The following is a 20,406-nucleotide window of genomic DNA, read 5'->3' as shown; positions in this document are numbered from 1 at the left end:
AGTATTTATGTAGGATATTACAATTAGGACTTTTCCTCTGCTGCAACAAAATTGTGGTTATAGACAGTTTTAAAAATGTCCAGTGATTTATGAAAATATCTAGTGACAGTGAATGATAATATAAGTTTTTACCTCAAAAACATTAAGTTGATGGAAACAACAGACTGACACAAAATACATAGTAGCACACAAAAAAGAGAAGCGAGAAAATGAAAAATGGCCAGGAATGTAGGTCTTCAATTTAAACATGCAATAGCAACAGAACAAAAGCAAGAAGACACACAGAACACCAGACTGCAATTTGTGTAAATAATTTCTATTTTCACTATCCAACACAACAGTCTTTCTGTAATAGCTACATGTATAGCATGGGATGGTTTTGGAGGCATTTATGTTATACAACTATGTGTTTCTTGTACTAACTCCTGTTTTTTGACTCAGCAGGTCAACACGATAAACATAAGATAAAAATAACTGCCTGAAGTCTGAATCAATTCATCAATTCATTCAAATCCAGACGTGCTGCCCATCTCCCTCACATCCCGTGTGCTGTCAGGGCTGCCAGCTTTACCACCCCGAGGCTGAGCGACCTTGCTGTCGCCCGTCTCCATTCGCAGGCCTGATGTGCACGGGAACTGTGGCTTTTTACCGCCCGGGAATTGTGGCTTTTTACCGCCTGGTAAAACACAGCTTCCCACCGCTGGCACGCCTCAGCCAGGCCCCGGGGCTGCACCCACGGAGGCAGCCCGGCAGTGGTTCTGCACGGCCCTCGGCTGGGCTGAGGGGTGTCCGTGTCACGCAGGACATGCTCCTGGTGCACAGAGGACGTGCCGGAGCTCCTGAGCCCGCCGGGACAGCCGGGTGCCACTGTGGGAGCTGCTGCTTCGGCCCCGAGCGGCAGCCACGCACAGAGGTGAGGGCGGACAGCGCTCAAAAGCAAATGAAGGAAAGAATATAAATTAAAAGGGGTTTTTAAAAACCCAAACTAAACCCCAAAACGTTACAATATTCTTACTGGTGTGCGTGGGGCTGCTCCCGAGCTGCCTCTGCTTCTCTCGGGGAAGGGGCGAGTGGCACAGCGGGGCCCTCGCAGAAAAGAGCGGGAGCCCTGAGGGATACCCTGAGGGACATCCTGAGGGACACCCTGAGGGACATCCTGAGGGACACCCTGAGGGACATCGCTCTCCCTGCCTCCGTGCTTCGCGCAGCCCCGGCTTCTCCAGGCTTCTCCAGGCTCCCACCACGCTGCTGCGTTCTGCAGCATGACAGCTCCTTCCATTTCAAGGTGTTACATGTACTTTTTACATTCTGATTCAAACGGAAGGGTATGGTTCCAAAAGGTACAGCAGGCTGATCCATACCTCGCTGCTGCCGAGGGCGGGTAGTGCGTTCACCTGCCTCCTCCCTCCTCCTCACCAACACGCTGGTGGCTGTCAATTGCCACAGCTCCTTATGTGCCAACTCCATTAGCTAAAATGGCGAAAATACCCACCTAAAAAAATGCACAATGAAAAATTAAATAGCTCTCTGCCATTCTAGCGTGTTAAACTAGATCACAGCAGGGCCCAAAGTGTGCCAGAGCAGGTGTAAGAAAGGAGGTGCACTGCCAGAACAGGACAAGTGGGAAGAGGGTGAAGAGATTAAGTCTCCTCTCAGTTTATTGAATTCAGTTTTTGTTTTATTTTAACTCTGAAACCCTGGCATATCAGCCTGACATTGTCAGACCTTTCCCCTCAGTCACTGCTATGTGCCAACCAAGTGCTGCCGGCATTTGGGAACCTGGCTCAAACATCCACCACTGTGCCTCTCCCTCCTCACAAGGGCTACCAACAATGAGCTTTGTCTCCTACATAACAAAAAAAAAAAAAAAAAACTCCTAGGACAGGAATTACTTCTGTTACATTTAAGAACTGATTTTACCATTCGACTACAATGGCTGAAATGCAACCTGAGCCACTTTCGTGAATGAAAACTAGAACTTGCCACGGTGCCTAGATGTGCACATCCCCAGGGCTTTGTTCTAAGAAACATCCTTCTGGAGAGGAATGTTAGTTTCCCCTGTGCAAGGGAGCACACTGATACAAATGTGGAATGTGAATATTTTTCTTAAAGATTTCTCAAAAATCCATGAGGGAAATGCTGTGCAGGAGAAAGCATTATAACCTGCACATGGATTAATCTAATAAAGTGTTTGTATTAGCATAGTATCAGAAAGCTCTTTTGGGCGTGACAAAATTTAGCAACTAATGCAGCCTATCATCTTATGCCTTTCCTGGAAAATTGGAGAGAGCTAATACATTGCTTTCAGCTTTGCTCTTATCCTTCTTCCCACCCCACAGACAGAATGTGTTTTATCAGTGCTAAAGGCAGATTGAAGAATTTCTAGTATAAAGGCATAGGGATAGCAAAATGCAGTGGTTGAAGTTTAAATCAGCAAATTTAAAACAGGAAATCAAATACATTTTTAACACTGAGGTATATAACTACTGGAGCAGTTTACCACAGGCATGGAAAACTCAGCATGTTTTGCACTCCTTAAATTTCAAGTGGTTATCTTTATAAAATGATACTTTCTACTGAAGTTTTTGGAGTAACCATGGAAATTGTCAGACGGGATAGGCAGGTCAGTCAGGCCAGACCATTATAACCACCATTTTTTACTACAAACTCTCTTCTGTACCTAACAATCCTTAGGCTGATAGCCTTCTAGAAAACCCATGTGTCTTCTTACAAAGTTGACTTGAAAGCTGAAGCAGGAGTGTTCCCTGATTCCACAGAAAAGCAGATGTCCCAAGCAGCCTGCAGAAAACTGTGAATTTGGAAGAAACTCTACAGCTGAGGCCAAATATATTTAGTTCACCTTACATGACTATGGATTTTGGAGAAAGTAATCAACCCACAGTAATGCAAGTGCTATACAGTCATAAATCTTTTGCTTTCCAGTTTCATTTGGTATTGGCTACTTCCAAAAGAGTATTTGGAAAATATTTTTTTACCTCTATTAGCAAATTCCCCAAAGAGGAAAGACAGAGATGTCATTGATTTTAATTTCACTGAGCGTATTCACGGTAATTATCCACTGTCAGAGTCAATGTTACCCATAAAAAGAGAATTGAAACCTAAATTAAAAAGACTTGACAAGTGTCAACTTCTATTACCAGTTGACTTGAATAGCTGCACCTGATATGGGATATTTCGTTTTGTCTAATGTCCAGCTGGAAATAAATAATCAAAAGGAAAATTTGATAGAAGAGAAATAAGAAAAAATAATAAGCTAAGTAAACATCAATTTATAAAACTATCAAGATCATTGAGCAACAGTAGTGCAATTAAATCAATATTGCGGCATCAGTGCTGTGTATTTCAGGATTACAAGTTTTGCTATTTTCCAGACTCGTCCACCTTATGGCTGCCCATTAATTACCTTCATTTGTCAGCTGGCAGTTCAAACAGGGTACAAATGTTTAGTCTGCTGCTTGTGTTAATATCTAGGAGCTGCAGTAGACAGAAGGTTTCCAGAACTCTGCTGTATAATCACCCTATGAAATTGCTTAGCTCTGATGTTTGTTAGCACTATTAGCCTGCTTTCTTTTTAGTCATATAAAGTAACAGATGAAAATGGCTCAAGTCAATACTAGCTTGTTTGCATTCTTAACAAAACCACTTCAGTGCAGAGCTATACTTCTGCCTCAATATCAGTTTTAGATATTCTAACTTACAAGTTACATTTTAGCATTCAGTTTTAGGGCCAGAATGATTTACACAGTGGAAGATTTGCGTAAGCTGCCTTGTGCTCCCACCTCATGAATAACAGTGCAGGCAGAAATGGAGGTAAAAGCAGGGCCATAAACTAGACTGCACTGTTGGTCTTCTCAGGCAGTGAAGCAATAGCATGTTGAGACAAGAAGCACATTGAAAGTTACTGCTGTGCTCCCACCAAGGGAAACAAACTTGATCCTAGGCATTGGCTCCTTCAGTCACTTGGTGGGGCAGAAAGCAAAGCAGAGTATAAACATGTATATGCACAAGAGCTTTCCATCAAGCCTGGCATTGGACCAGGCTTCCTCATTGCCATGTAAGCCAGCCAGTGCAATGCATCATCAAAACTAGAGATAGCATATCATGCCATTCCTTTTCTGAGGTACCCCTTAACTGAGCAGACAGTTCAACACTGAGAGGAATCCTAGCAAAAGGCATCAGCTAGGACCCTGCTTCTAAACTTCAACTGACACCTCATTATGAGATAGCTTCACCCTTATTGGTCACTCAGCCAGGACTGTAACTATGTCAGCATTCCTTGGACTAGAGTTTTCTGTGAGCAGTAGCATCAACTGTTCTTGGTGCTGCTTCTTTTTTTTACCAGCTGGATGCTAACCAAAGAGATACAGGTGAGATTCAGCCCTGCTGCTTAAAAGGCTTTCCCAGAGCTTGACACTGTGACTATTTTGATTTACACTTGCTCTTTCTCAGCCTTTTTTTACACTGCCACTGGGGGGAAAAGAAAGGTGGAAATTCAACGACCTAGTGAATTTTTCCACATAAAAGCCAGTAGCAGAACTGGCATATTGACCTAGTTCCTCATATTGCAGTAGGCTGGTGTGGAAGTAGCAGGCAGATATGCTAGGTACCCTGATCTTGCAGTGTTTTACAAATGTCACCTAGCATCAACAGTTAATATTTTCAGGACTGGTCTTGAAGTCAGGTCCAGTAAAACTATAAGTCTTCACAGAAGAGAGAATGTAAGTAGCCTTTACTGTCTGTCCATGTGGAAGTACCTACTTCATCTTGTTTGTGACAACTCCTGAGGACAAGCAATAACGTCAGTTTACTTGTCTCTATGCATTAAATGAAAATTAAGATTTCTGTCTTCCACGTTGTTGCTTCTGGCTCTTGCTGGGGCAGCCGGCAGGTTTATACAGTTGAACTTTCCCCGTTTATTTTATACAGATTCTTTTTGTCAATATAAACACAGATCAAGGCTAAAATGTTTTACAAATGAAGCTAGAGACAAAAGAGGGCAGCTGGTCCCCCAGAGGGAGGGTTCGACTCTCCAGGTCAGACAGACGGGGAAATTTCCTCTTTGTGTCTCAAAGGCTGTTGCTAAGGAGACTACTTTTGCTTCAGTGAGGCTGTGGGATGGACTGGTTGGCATATATGCAATATTTCTGCTACTAAGAAAAAAGAGAAGCACAAACTTTGAAATGTTTATTGGGATAGAGCACAGAAACCCACTTACAAGGCTCCTTTTAACTGCTGTACTTGCTCCTATTGACAAAAATTGGTAACTTCACTATTTGTCTCCTTTCTTTTGCAGTCAGCTTCATTTCAGATGAGAAAGAAAATGTTGCTGTGAATGGCAAGGAGATGATTCTACCAGCAGAAATCGAAGGTGAGCACAAGCTTTCCCAAAGAACAGCTCTATAGATAGGTATAATCCTTCCATTAGAAGTTCTGCAGGTGATCACTCCAAATTTAGTTCCATCGGTATATTCTCTATCAGTATGCTTTTACAATGACAGGAGGTAGTATAAATGAATATGAGCTTGTTTCACCCAGACAGTGCTCCTGTGTTACTGAATAGTTTCAATGGTATTTTTAAGTAGCAGAAGTATTTGGCTTGGTTTAGAGCTTAAAATTACTATTTTTGCATTTAACCTTCCAGCATTCCCACTCTTGATTTTGTTTTTTCAGGTTGACATTTGTATCAATAGATTTGACATTCACATCAGTTGTGCAACTGAGGTCACAAGACCTCTATTGTCCAATCTATTTTTCCCCTGTGATGATCTTTCTATGAGATAAATTAATCTAGATGAACATTTCCTAAAAAGGAAAAGAGAGGAGTTTCCACTGCGGCACTATTGAGAATCAAAAGGTCATTCAAATCTGATATACTTTTAAAAGTTTTACTATTATTACTGTTCTGATTAGAGGTATACTGTTTCACCAAAATAGTTATATGCAGGAAAGGCTGTTGGGTGTACACCCAACATGGAAATGCTGAGATACTTAACACAGCTTCTAGAATAAGTTCTACTTGAATAAACATGTTCATCTGCACTAGGGAAATTCTGTCAAACCTTGTAGCAGTAAAATGAATGTAGATAAGGCTCTCCTAGCAATCTATGGCTCAGCTAGGAATAATAAACAATATGATCTTCCCCTGTTCCCTGAACCTAACTTTACAAAACAGTTGTACAATACTGAGGAAGGGCATGCAGGTTTTATAAATGAGTTTCATTCTCCTACCAGCTGAAGTGAGACTCCCTTCCCCAGTAACAATGCTATGTTATTTTCTTCATTTGGCTTTGGTCCTTTCAATTGGGACACACTTTTTGGTGTTTAACCTTTAAAATATTTTCTCCATCACTGATGTAAAGTGGGTTACAATGTATACTTCAATAGCACAGCTCCTTCACATTGAAGGAAGATGGAAGCATGTGAAGGAGGCAGATGGCAAAAGAGGATCAAGGAGCCTTAATAATTTCTTTTCAGTTCATTTAAGCTCTTTTATTTCACTCTAATGACACATTGATTCTCAGTCTACAGGGAAGAAAAAGTAGAAATGGAATATGGCAATACCAAGTAGAGCTGATGTGTTTCATTTCAATAATTCTCTGTTTATAATTATTTTAATAGAGATTAACATATCTAAATAACCAATTAATTCAATAATACAAATACATGTATTTACATTTTACATGTATTTATACTTATATTTGACATGTATTTACATCTATTTGCTGATTCTGTTGGAGGAATATAAGCATTATTACCTTTGGATTGCACAGGAGGCATAACTGTTTGGTTCCTTGATGGTCTTTTGCTTTGTACTTTTATGCTTAGAGGGAGGAAAACCTAAATATTAAAGGGTGCTAAGAAGGGTGTCAAACTGTGAAAAAATGTTTCAGTTAGTACCAGCTACTATTCCTACTGCTGAGAAGGAGGAGCAGGTTCCAAAGCAGGCAGGTGAGTGAGGGTTTGTGACCGCTGGAGAAAAGTAAGGCTTATTTAGTGAGGGGCTGGCTGGTTTCCTAGGGTTCAAAACTGGTGCAAGGACACCTGGAAAAACTCTTGAAATGACCTAATGTGCCACAATTTCCATGTCTTTTGTAAAACAAAAGGTAATTTTGCTGTTGTTGTTGTTGTTACTTTTTATTTTGGCGGAGATATAATAATGTTCTGCAATACATTGTATTTTTATGGAGCATTGTTTAATAAAATCATCACCTCCTCGATGCTGAGCTAGTAGGGAAGAATGAATTTCATTGTAATGTCACTTAGATCTATCACCAAGCAGCTCTGGTTTCTTCTCACGTAATTACTCATCTCATCCTCAACTATTTATATCTTAGAAATAACTTGGTTTGTTTTCCCACTCAGAAGGAATGCAACTAGAACAAATTAAAAACAAAAGGGAAAACCCAAAGTTGCTTCAAAATGAGTGAGCATGGAGTTATTCTTCTGAAAACACTTTTAGCTCTTGATAAATTATTAACACTTGAAAAAGCCTCAATCATCAGAGATTTAACTGCAGACTTTTTGTGCTGAATCTTTTTTCCTTTTTGAAGGTTTATAGTGAAAACACTGCTTTTTTCACAGTGCATTAATTCTTACTGCCTGTAGAAATTGTTTTGGAAGGTATCATGTTTTAAATAGGAGTTTCCAGTAATTTTTCCGCATTACTTCTTTGCTTGTGAGACTGATCTTGCAGTCAGTAAGACACAACAGGGGCTTCAATTCTTTCAAAGTAGATGTGTTTTACACCCTTAGTACGTTATTCAGTTTCTCTAACAGTTTCTCTGGAGAACTTCTGTAATACATAAAGCTGGGTCTTCTCAACACTCAACCAAAGTGAGTCATTGAGTTGCTTCACACACATTTAAAGTTCCTAACACCTTCACTACTCATATATCCTAAATGTGTGGTGAATATTATTTGCTAACAAAATTTGATTTCAGCTAAGCCATGGCAATTCTCAGCAGCTAAAGATCTCTTGCTCAGTTGTCACATATTGCAATAATTCACCTTCTCTATGATAATATTTGCATTATAGCTATTAAAATCCATTAAAATAAGCCATGTGCAGAATTTTTGGCCTTACCAAAGAGGATGACAAATAAAAGCTGTGATATTATTTCTTATGGTTAACATAGAGGCCACCTGGCCCCAAGAAAATCAAAAGTAGTTTTGCGATTACTGTAAATGCCGCTGAGTTTTCACCAGATTTTGCAACTACATCTGCCTAGATACAATCAAGACAGATTTTTTTGCCCCTTCACAATGGCATGAAAAATGAGAAATTTTGTCAGGAAATGAGAATCTTGCAGAAAATGAGAACCATATCCACACAATACATTCATAGCCTCTGTGGCTATGTCTCTGATATGTTTCCACTTTGGCCAGTACTGAGGAGAGCCCTCAGTAGTGGCTCAGCTATATTATATTCCCAGATCTGTGGGACCTCACAACACCTCATCAATAAAGGATGAGATGGAAACTGCATAAAAACTCTCAGGGATTTTTGCCTCCATGGATGTGCAGGAGGGATGTATCTCAGATTCATCCTTTTACTTCATAAGACTTTACTGGAGACAAGAGCTACTGCTCCATTACAGACCTGCAGAGAAACATCTGTTTTGCTGCTGCAGTCTGGGTCAGGAGGATGTGCAGCAAAGTAGCATCTGTACTAATAGTTGGTGGATAGTATCTATGTCCACAGGGTCGTCCTTTCAAATGCACAGCCTTCCAGCTTTTGATCAAAGCTTTTTTTGATCAAGCCACCACGTTGAGGACAGCCAGCTGGAAATGAGGGAGACACAAACATGGCCTTTTAGCAAGAAGAGGGAAGTGCTGTGGAAACACATTTAATTCACACAAGTGCTGGACAACTTTTAGGTTGTTTAAAGCATTTCAGTGCTATTAGGTATCCAAATAATGTCTTCTTATGCCTGAGGCTTGACTTCCCTTTAAGAAGTAGGTCTGATCACAGAAATCTCTAAGTTCAGGAATTCAGGAATGGTTAGGTAGAAATAAAAACACATCAGCTGTTGTAGCCTCTAACTGGTTTGCCACATGACACACTTCCTATTTTTCAACAAAAGTCAGCACTAGCATCACACTTCACTGATTTGCAGTCCATAGAGGCTTCTCACTTCTGGAAGGATATAGGAAATCACTAATGCTAATCAAGGTCCAAGGCTCTAGCAGGCTCTACCAGTGCAAATTGGGAAGTCCAAAGACTAGTGAAATCTCTTTTAGGAAATTGTATAGTTATCTGTGTACAGGAAGGATGAACTTATACTGGAGTGTTTGCAGAAAAGAGCTGGAAGGATCATTAAGGAATGAAAGGCCTTTTAAGAGATTTAAATAGAGCAGCTTGTTTAGTCTAGCAAAATTAAGATCAAGGGAGAAAATGAAAGCTGACGACAAATACACTGGTGAAGACGGGTAAACACTGGGAGAAAAAGCTATTTAGGGTAAAAGACAGCACTGGCACAAGGGTACAAACTGACCCTGAATGGTTTTAGAATGGAGAAAACAGAAAGCTGCTGCAAGAGTAAAATGCTGGAACTATGACAGCAGCAGTGAAAACAAAGGGTTTAAGATGGGGTTGACCTTGCTATGAAAGAGTCTATAAATGGGACTTCACTTTATTGCAGTTTTATCTTTTTAAGACCTAGTCTACAAACAAACATGTACTGAAGTAACTCCAGCCACTGCCTCTCCAGCAGTGAGCAGGACCTTCACACAGCAGATGAATTCCACAAGAACAATGAAATGAATCCAGGCTCCCTTGTGAGCAAGAGAAAAATGGACTTGGCTTTACTGCATTTGGAATTTGTTACTTGTAGAACTAAGGACAAGCTTCAGATCTCACTGCATTTATAACTAAATACAAAACTAACTTGCTTGATTTCCCACAGCGAGTGTTATTGGCACATAGGTTCTGATTTTAATGACCTTTTTGTTATTTCTACAGCTGAGGAGAGAGAGAGAGTGGAGAATGAGTGTGGTTGGGGTTTTCATAACTGTTGTAAAGTGTTTAAAAATTTTTTTTTGAGAAATGTAGACAGGTATCTACCTTTAATGAAGGATTTGTCACCATTTCCTCAGAGCTGTTTCTCCTAGGATATGTGTTCTTAGACATCTTATGAACTTAGAAAAATAATTTCAAAGCTACATTGTTTTGCAGTGCTGTATTAATAAATAACTTGCCAAAAACTCTTTGCCTTCACATATTAGCAGGCTCATGGCTGTTCCTAGAATACTTGTTCTGTTATTCTACATCCAGAGACCATATCTTAGACTTCTCTTATGGCCTAGAATTCTCATGCTATTGATGAAATTCCTTCCAACCCTCTAGTCAGAACAGGTTAAAAGGGTCTTTAAAGACAGTGTCTTTTTCTTGTTGTGTTGCTGATCCAGAGGTGTCTGCTTGACTGCCACATTTCTATGCAACACAATGAGGCCTTGCTTGGGTGTGTGGCTTTTCTTAAAATGACTGGCTCTTCACAAATCTTAAACAGACAGAAGCAAAGTGTTGGAGCCACATCTCTTTATGCTCAGGTTTAGATTTGCTGGTTTTAAATTCCTTGTTATATTTTGCATGATCAGAAATAAGAAACTGTTCATCTGGTACAGTAAGTGATTGTAGGCAGACTGTAAAAATATCAGTTATTCTCTTTCAATGTATTCAGCTAATGGGTAATCTTACCAAAAGATCTAAACTATTTATTTATAAAACACAATTAAAAATGATCTCTGGTGTAAAACACTTACTGTAGGGAGGATTTGGGCCAGTTGGATCTAGCAGTGCATAGAAGAGAAGGGAAAAACAATCCTATAAATGGATGAGATTAAGAACACTTGTGAGATCATCTTGAAATTTCCCCAAGATAAACATCAGCAATAAGTTACCATAGAAAACAAGTGGTGATTATCTATGCATTCAAGAGATACCTGAACCTTTCTGAGGTACACTAAATGATGTCATTCCAGAGTAGGATCCTGTCATGGATAAATTTCAGATCCATGGCCTAACTGGGCTGAGTGGAAAACTTCCAAGGCCACCTATGTATTACTGGAAATATAACTGGGGGTTCTGTGAACATTTCCCAACTCAGTATTCATTTCCGCAAACATTTCTTGTGCCTTATTCTGCTCAAGGGGTGGTGGCCAGAAGAAAGACACATTTAGTACTTTACTGTGGCCTTGACACAAGGAACTAGGGGAGAGGAAGGGGAAAAACCCAGAATCACTGGAGCATTATAAACTCATATAGCTTCCCAGAAAGAGCTCTATTTCTGAGTGCATTCTGGCAACTACTCAGACATATAGATAATACATTTTAAAGTGTTAATTGTTCCTTCATTCCACAGGAGCTAAATGTAATTTCACTGTAAAAATGAGTTGACAGATAGTCAAAAGAAAGTTCACGGAGCACCATGGACTCAGCTTATCCTCAGTCCATGTCTACAGCTTTCAGTTGGTCAAACACTTTTACAGTAAAAAAATTCTAATTTTTTGAAGCCTAACTGGTACTGTAAAAATCCCTCACAAGTGTCAATTGTTACAGCTTTATGGATGGATTTGAGATGTTTCATTGTTTCTTTTTTTCCTTTTCTTCATCATGTCTGGATATCACTGAGTTTTATAGAATGTATTTAAAATGCTATTTAAAACAGCAACTTACATGGTGGAGAGAAGGAAAACCAGCAAAACTATGTCATATTTTGCTTTTCAAAATGTTCTTTTGCAGCTTAAGATATGAACTCTCGGTTTATTCAGTTAGAGTGTCTAAGGCTATTTCCCCTAACACAGCTTTCTAAATGTGAAAAAAGTTTCTCATCTTTTTTAACTCTCCTACACCATACACACATTTGTAACTAGCAAACACTAACTGAATAGGAAAGCACATTCAAAAGAAATGTAGTTTTAATCAGATGTGATTGAGTAAACTATTGCATGAGTTAAAGAAGGAAAATACCAAAGTTCAATATTTCAGACTGTGTGTCTTCCCTACTTTGACTCCTTCATGTGCAGATGCTTTGCATACAAAAATGAACAAAGCTGGCTGACCTGAAAAGCTGGGACATACCAACTAATAATTCTGATATAAATTTAACATCGTAGAAAGCATAATGAATATGAACATACCGGTGTAGAATGCCAATAAGAGTATATGTTCATCTCCCTTGAATGAAGATTAAAGTGGAAGTTTGCCCTGACAATAGATTTACCCCTAAAAGGAAACAGTTCACAGAATCCAAAAAATAGCCATGCGCAAGCCCAATTGCACATATCTCTGCCTGACAGTAATGAACTTTTTATGAGATAGTTTAAATTACATCTTCAAGACATTTCCTAAAAAGGAAGAGATAGAATTGTCCACAGCAGATTAAAAGATGTGTTAAGAAACAATGAACAAACAGTCCAAAATTGGACTCTGTAGTATTTAAATTTATTTCCGCTTAGCACACATCTGAATATCAAAACAGCAAGTCAATTTCAGCATCAATTTATACTTTGCCTGACTTCCTAGACTTTTGTGTGGGCTACAACACAGTACACAATTAGTCTGACTTTCTAAAGAAATGCAGCTTGGAAGCCTCAGTATGGATTCATATATGTATGGGATCCTGATGTACTTTTGGAAACCTTGGCTTGTTTCAGTCAGAGTGAAAATAAGCAGCTACACAGCAGAGAGAGACCCTTCTAGTATGCCTGTACTCTCCCAATGCAGAAAAGGATGTATCATGAAAGGAGCCCTTTTTAGACACGAGAGAATCTACATAGGATTCTGTTCTTTGGGAACAGAAACAGGATTTTCTGTTCCCAAAGACATGAAACCTCCTAAAAACCCTAAAGCATTAGTAATGTTGGTTTATTTGTATGAGTGTGCATACTTCTGTCTTAAAATGCATATAATGTTAGGGATTGTGTTCTATTCTATACCAGAAAAAGCTGCTTTATTCAGTGGGTCAGCCACCAACACATGACTTTTCTCAGCTTTGCCCACTGGCTTGATGTATCTTCCAACATGCCAAGGGCTAAATGGTTAGGATTTAATGTAGTAAGGAAGCTTTCAGAATGTACCTTGGAAATGCAAGTTACGAGTGGAGAGAGAGAGGTACTAGGACATTTTTAAATCTATGTTCCATTTTTAGAACTGGAAGAGGAGCCCTACAAATGGCAAAGTGTGCCATTTCACAGAAAGCAAGGCACAGTGGGCACAATTTCATCTGCAACACTTCACAAGGTGCAGGGTTGAAGACGCAAAGCCCACAATTCCAGCAGGAGAAAGCTTTAGGACTGTGCATAAACTGGTGTCCTCTTAGGTTTCTGGCTATGGTATGCCCTGGCAATATCCTGTTTGAGATCAGAGCAAGACATTCTTTTTCCCTTGCTATGCTCAGTTTTCAGTAGAAGAAACAGAACATAGGTGGCAGAGAGGAGCTAGGCATGCTTTAGCTTTGTCTTGATGCTTGCTGTTCCACTGAAGGCTCTTTGCTTCCATGTGCACTGTCTCTGTTGCTCAATGCCAACATAGTCTCAACAAATTTCTAAATTAAGTGGAAAAACCTACAGGGGTTTTAAGTTGATTAAGGGCATTGAGATTTCATTAACAGTGTTTAACTGTCCTACTGGTTATGGGACAGCTATGTCAGAGCCAATTTTTTGTTGCATGGAATACAAAGTAATCCCTTTTCTATGATTGTCTGTCATTCTGATGGAATTATTTGGTGAAAGAATACCACCCCACATACAGACTACTTATAGGTTCCCTCTTTTCATTCAATTACTGTAGGAAAGGAAAATACTTTCTAGTTACTCCCACATCAGGGGGCAATCCACAATATTGACAAGATAAATATTTTTCATGATGCAGCAGTAATTGAGGATGTCTGTTTCTCTTGCTGGCTTGCTTTAAGAATAGTGTCAGATACTCTGTGGCTCCAGGATAGTTTAACATTACAAATACCATTAGGGTAGAGTGTCCCATGCCTCACTTAGAATGATTTAACCAGAGAGCCATTTCATGGTGGTCTGATTGCACCTGTTCACCCTTAACTGATTCTGCACAAATTTGACCTCTGCTAAGGTGTCATGGTGCAGTAAATATCCCTCTGTTGCTGGCCATGTGTGGTACTATTTCTTGAATTGTGATGACAGCCAGGTTATTCTAACTGCTCTCCAGACATAGGATGAGATAGTCCTTGTTCCCCACCACAGTTCCAAAAAGACAAACAATAATAGTCAAACAAATAAGTTAGATGCCTTGTTTGTAATCCTTGAATATTAGATTTCCTGAAGCTACCACTATCTTGTTTTGCCCTCTTTTCCAAGTCATGTAATCATATTGCCTTATGGTTGATTATTGTTCAAACTGAAAGCAAAGCCTAGATTTTTTCCTTTAAACGGTACAGCTTTTCATGGGAGTTTAGAGAAAATATGCATTTATGGCATTTATCATTGAAATCCTGTACAGTCTGTTGAACATAGGTACTTCTAACACCATCTCGTGTAGAGTCTAGTAAAGCACTGCAGTTCCACATAACAGTACTCCTTAGATACCCCAGCTAATGCTCTTAGGCTAAGCATTGTCCTCCAAACATTTTACCTGTAAATTTTTTCACCTAATTTGACAGAATTTCACCCAGTTAGAAGCACAGTGTTATCTTTCTTATTCTAGTAGTGTCAGTCTCCTCTCTGAAGAGACTAATTTGCCCAAGTTCATGACACAGACCAAGTCTGTGCTAGAGCCAAGAGAGCCCAGAAGTTCAGGTAAGTGCTGTAGTAAAAAAAATCTTTCTTTTTCCCTTTGTTCTTTTGTTCGCCTGATTGTCTGCCCTGAAGTGCCAGGGGAAACTCCCTTCACACTGACAGTGCAAGCACAACTGTCAGTGCTGGAAAGCACATTACTTTCAGTATGAGAAACAGTATTCCTCAGTGTGCACTTGTTTAGTGTGGCTGGGACCCCCACAACTCTGCCATGGGGTATAGGGCTCACTATAGAACCCTAGTTAAAATTTAGCATATTTGAAGCTTACTTTCAAAAGTAATTTCATACATCAAATGCAGCAACCTGTGGATGCAGAAGGTTAACATTTACAGTTGGTTTGTTAATTTACTGTCTCCATCTGCATTTTTCTAGTGAGAGCTGTTTGGACAAAGTAACAAGTGACACGAAGCTTTTTGGAATTTAGAAGATATTTGATGATTACACATAAATACATGAACCATGAACTGCAGATATGTGCATCTGCCAGGAGAGGAAATAGAAATATTATGATTAAGCATATTCCCACAATTTTTCCAACCCACCAGATGAAATTTACTAGAAATTAAGGCGGAGAAAAAGTGAATGTATCCCCAGAAATTCTTCTGTACTGCAGCACAGTGCTTGAGCAAAAAGAAATAGGTGGATGCCCTGAGAGACAGAGCTAAGATCTTACAGTATAATTCAGAAGTTGAAAGTATTGGCTGGCACTCTGTTTCCTACAATGAAAATTGATATTAGAAAACAAGCCATTCAGTTATTACCTTATAAAACAGATGTCAGGGATATCTGTTCTGGACTCCAAGCATTTAAAATTACTTCTTTTTATTCTGATACTGCCTTTAGACAGGTTTCTTAGGAGGTTTTCATTTAAGGTTTTTTTTCTTCCAGTTGTCTAAACATAGTGGCAGTGAGCATGTACTTCATAATATTATTCTTGATGCACATTTTTCTTTATAAGTGTGCACCATATCTGTAGGCAGCTAATGAGTAACCTAGAGCTTATCCTATGCTATAATACAGAGTCCATTTTTAGTCCATGTGGATCACAGCCTGTTGGGGATTTGAAGGTTAGGGGACAGCCTTGGTTGAAGTGCAATGATCATGACATGGTTAAATTCTGGATCTTGAGAGGAGGGAGACAGGCAAAAGCAAGATTACAACTCTAAACTTCAGAAGAGCACACTCAAACCTGTCAGGGATATGCTCGGAAATAACCCAGAGGATACAGTTTAGGAGTGAAGAGAGATCCAGGAGAAATATTTTATTTTCAAGGACCATCTCCTCCAAGCTGAAGAAAGGTGACTTTCCTCAGAGTGAATCTTGAAGGACTTGTCATTATTCTTCTTGGGTCTAGATCCTCAGGATATGTGTTTGGCACAATTGATGGCATTATTCTTCACATTCCTAGTGATGGGCCCATTCCTGGGTGTCTATTCCCTCCAGTCCCCACTGATCTGTCTGACTCCAGCTAATATGCCAACACATAGCTCCTGAGGACCAAATGACAGTGAGTAGTTTCCACTACGGCTGGTTGTGGCTCTGAGTTTGGGCTGTGGCTCTGGGTGTGGGCCTGACGTGCATTCATTAGGTGCAACTGAGCTGACAGTATATATGGAGAAGTCTGGCAAAAAGCTAAGAAAGGCCCAGGTCCACTGGCCTTTCACAAGTGCATGAGACCATCTTATAGTGTGACAATATCTGGGGAATATTTGGGGACTGTGACCTCAAAGCTCTTAGAGCCGAAAGGAGGCCACCAGGGACTGATGAAAACTCTACTTGGCTAAATGCTGACATGTGGTATCTAACTTGGTGTGAGTTTTACCAAAATACAGCTACCTTTGCAATATGTGGATGCAACTTTCTTATCAAGTAGTATTATGGTCCAGCACTTTGTCTGTTAAAACTGCAGCATATTTTAGTAAGGCAGTTAAGTGCCCTGGAATAGCACTGGCAATTTGCTAAGTGAGCAAAAGGCTTTGACTTGACTGATGGTTCCATCCTACATAGCAAACCGGGAATGGCCCAAGGCTCTTTCATTTGTACTGAACCAAAATCTAATTGTGTGTTAGATGGCTTTTGTGACTATTTATGACTCACTGAAGATAAAATTAAACTCCATCTCTCAGATCAAAAGGATTACTCACAAAATTCTGCCGGAGGTTGTCAGGGTTCTTAAGTCAGATCCCACCCCATCCACTGGCTCAGGAGCCCCATTTCATCTCAGCCCATGGCCCACAGTCCCTGCCCTACTGATGTCTGGTCTCCCTCCCTGCCACAGCTCATGTTTCACCCTGACAGGAGGTTCTAACAAAGAAAGGTTCCTAAAAATGTCATTATCTTAAGAAGCAAAGGAAACAGCACAGGCTAGAAGTCACCCACCCACAAACCTGAGGTCCTAGTTTCTCTGAGCACAAACTAGAAATATCTTAGGCAATGAGGAAGATAAATAGCTTGGACAATGTGTAAAGTCATACTACAATGTACCTATGAAAAAGAACATTCCCTCTGCTATAAATATTCTGGGAAATTTATTTCTCTGTGGGAATACCCTGGTAAAAATATGAATCCGTGACGTTATTGGAGCAATATTAATTTATACTGGGAGACAATCAATCAGTTTATAACTGTTATAGGGAGAAAATAACTTAAAATATTCAAAAGTAAACAGAAAGGTACTTCCTTGATTTTCTAGCACTTGTAAAATGCTAATTAGAGAGAAGCAGTTAGTGATGGATCCAGCATTACGTTTGGGGTCAGGAAACCTCTTTAAAAAAACATAAAATGAAAGCATTATAGGAAACAGATGTATTGACGTACTTTGTGTTAATAGGGAAAAGCAAATGGATGCAAGCAGTCCAGCTGGGTGACTGATTTATTAATTTACAACAACCATTTCTTTCTCTCCTTGGAATGAAGTCCTGTGTGTCTCTTAGCTTCTTCTTGCATCATTCAAACTTTCTTTGGTCTCACTATGCCAGATGCAGCACCTTCTGTGCTAGGCTTGCATATTTACGTTTGGCATCTCAAACAGCTGCTTCCGATTCTGCTCATGAATGACATCCTCAAAAAGGGAGCCACCCAATCTGTCTCTTCTCTCACTAATTTTAGGAAGAAGGAAAAAAACCTTGAGCCACTCTCTCCCGAGCTTTTTTGAAACTTGGCCTTAGTCTATTCCTGTTGTTGAGAATTTCCAAAACAAATTAGGTAACATCCTTCAGCTCTAACCTTCTTAACTAGCTTCCTTGTTAACACCAATAAATGCAAAAAGGAAAAATGACTAAAAGCATCCTTAAACAAGATTTTGACTTGTTTATGACTGCTTTTGGACTTATTTTTTTTAGATTTTCTGCCCTTTTCTGTTACGTTCACACATAACATACAGTTATTTATATCCATTTGCCAGCAAATCCAGATGGTGCCATCCTGTATACACTTTCTATGGGTATAAGTAAACAGGTGAAATTAAACAGATACCTTCAGTACACTGAAGTTTCAAGTGTGAATTCAAGTTCAGGGTTTCTGCTAGCCTCCTTGCCAAGCTGCTTTTCTATCCTTCAGTTGAGATCTAGCTTGGAGGCTCGTTTTGCTTCTCTGTGTCTGGATTTGATCCTTCTTAGAAACTGACAGAGATCCATGTGGGGTTGTGCACTTCCCAGTATTTGACCTGCTCTCTACCTCCCACTGGCACCCTCACCACAATACTGATCACCTCAGTTAGGCTGGCAGGGTTAACAGGGACAGGCATTCAAAGGTTCTTGAATTAGATGATTATTGGACTTTCAGGTATATTTTTCTACTGTACTGTGTATAGTTCAGCTTGCAGGATTGAACAGATGTGAAACTTAGCAAATAACCATGTAGGAAGTAGGCATATGCCTCTGCTTTCTTCTTCTGGCACCTTTAGATTACACCCCTAAGCCTCCACAGTAGATCTGCAGTTAGAAGTGATGGGGAAGTGTTTTCTGACATACTAGAAGAGTTGTGAAGCAGCTGTGGAATTTTCTGTGCAGTTGTATAGTTAGCACACTTTTCCCATGGACATGAAATCAATGCAATATACAAGGCAACTTGGATATATATATATCTATATAGGTGTTTATAGATATATATATATATCCACTGGATGCAAAGACCACAAGGTAAACTTGCAGCAGGATATTGGTTTTCAGGAAATTGCCATGTCACTCCTCCTTGGAAAGCCTAATTTCAGTTAAGAACTTTAGCAAGGCTTCAGGAGGGCAGAACTTTTCACAAACCAGAAATTTAGATTTTGATCTGACAAGCTGTATTTTGACAGATGAGATGCCAGATCGGATTACACAAAGCAGTATTTTACAGAAGACCATGTCAGAACAGAAGCTGAGCACACTTCAACTTTGCATCTTCTAGGTCTTTACATTGTCAGGCTGAGCAGACCTGAACAATTCAGGGATCCAGCTTCTGAAAGAGGTAACAAGAAAGCTTTAAAGAAATACAAAATCTGCTTTGCCAGTGCGTAAGTCCTGTTCTCCTCCCCAACACAGTCGTTTTTTTTGCCTGGAGCAATGGCTATTATTTTAGTTCAGACCACCCACCCTCATCACAAGACTTGAGGATTTATAAATTTAGAAGAGCAATGACATACAAAGGATAACACAGACCAAAAAATCCTGTAATAGTGGGACACTTTTCAGCAGTCTAAGCCAGGAAATAAAGTATAAAAAACAGGACAAAGCAAAAATTACATGACTGCAACAGCTGCTAACAGAATCTGGTTTTGCTTTCTAGAGAATAATTTCTTGGAAAGCCCTACAGGATAATGACTTGCCATTCAGCAAATACTTTTAATGTTCTAATCATGGTATTTGAAGCTGGTTTACACAGAAAATGTCTGATTCCCTATTTCACCAAACTTCCCCTACACTAATGAGTGACAGAATTTTCCAGCAAAAGTTTTGGCCTAAATTTGGCCTTCTCTTTAGGTTCTAAATCCCCAGGTCCCATAAGAAATGTGGCCAAGCAGAGCTTTGAACCTGCTTTCTAAAACAGAAAAAGCACTACAGTCATCACCATTCTTCTTGGATTATGAGTGCACTGAAAATTTGATCCAGGCTTACACACAGAGAATATGAAGTTAAAGGCAATTAAGGCACTTAAACATTATCTTAAAACTAAACACAGTTCTTGGGCATTCTATGTCTCATTTCCTCATTTACAGGAATAATATGGGAGACTGCATTAATGAGACATGCAGCTACAATGTGTTTAACAGGGGTAAAGATTGTGTTCCTAAAACATGCTGAAGGAACACTATTATTTGGTATTGATGCCCTAGAAATTTTAAGGATAAATATACTATATATTAAATAATCCAAGATTTGCATGTTCTTATAGGAAGATAGAGATAAATATGGTTATCTAATGAAGAACAGTCTACATACTGTGCTGGGATTTTACCTGAACACTTCAGTGAAAGCTACTGGAACTCTGCCATTAAACTCACTGAGCTCAAAGTATTACTCTCCTATCTACCATTACTTTAAATCAGTACATATATCCCAGAGGGTCCTATGTGCTTGGAGTTTGCCCTTAAAACCTCAGGAACTGAACTGAATTGGAGAAATCAACTGAATTAAATTAGA

The 20,406-nt window shown here is 39.5% G+C and overlaps 1 long non-coding RNA gene across 1 annotated transcript in view; it reads left to right on the top strand.

Moving 5' to 3' along the window:
- The first annotated feature begins 1,132 nt into the window (after positions 1-1,132).
- LOC146439446 (uncharacterized) overlaps positions 1,133-20,406 on the top strand; it is a 73,396-nt gene continuing 54,122 nt past the window's right edge. Inside the window, exons 1-2 of the long non-coding RNA XR_014851254.1 lie at positions 1,133-1,285; positions 5,315-5,389. This is a non-coding gene — a long non-coding RNA (uncharacterized LOC146439446). The remainder of the gene's footprint in view (positions 1,286-5,314; positions 5,390-20,406) is intronic.

Source organism: Lichenostomus cassidix, chromosome 3 (genome assembly GCF_008360975.1).
Source record: "Lichenostomus cassidix isolate B80296 chromosome 3, HeHo_3.0, whole genome shotgun sequence".
NCBI lineage: Eukaryota > Metazoa > Chordata > Aves > Passeriformes > Meliphagidae > Lichenostomus > Lichenostomus cassidix.
Note: the sequence above shows the minus strand (reverse complement) of the source record. Positions and strands in the feature narration are given on the sequence as shown.